The following is a 288-nucleotide window of genomic DNA, read 5'->3' on the forward strand; positions in this document are numbered from 1 at the left end:
CGGCCCAGTGTGGCAGCAGCCTGGCTTCTCTTCAATCAGCACTGCAGTTCAGTGAAGCCAATCAGCCCAATTTCAGGATAGCGGCCCAATTACCAAAGCATTTTAGCCCAAATTCTTCTTGGGAGTTACTCCCTGTACCTCCCCAATTCCAACCCCCACCCCCCAATTTTTTTGGATTTTTTTTTAAATACAAAATTAATCTTTATGTTTTTTTTATTTTTACCGTTTTACACCTATTTACTAAAGTTAACCTACTCTTTTACAGTCTGCCTCAGTCAAAACACACAG

This window comes from Vigna radiata, chromosome 2, assembly GCF_000741045.1.
Source record: "Vigna radiata var. radiata cultivar VC1973A chromosome 2, Vradiata_ver6, whole genome shotgun sequence".
Taxonomy (NCBI): domain Eukaryota; kingdom Viridiplantae; phylum Streptophyta; class Magnoliopsida; order Fabales; family Fabaceae; genus Vigna; species Vigna radiata.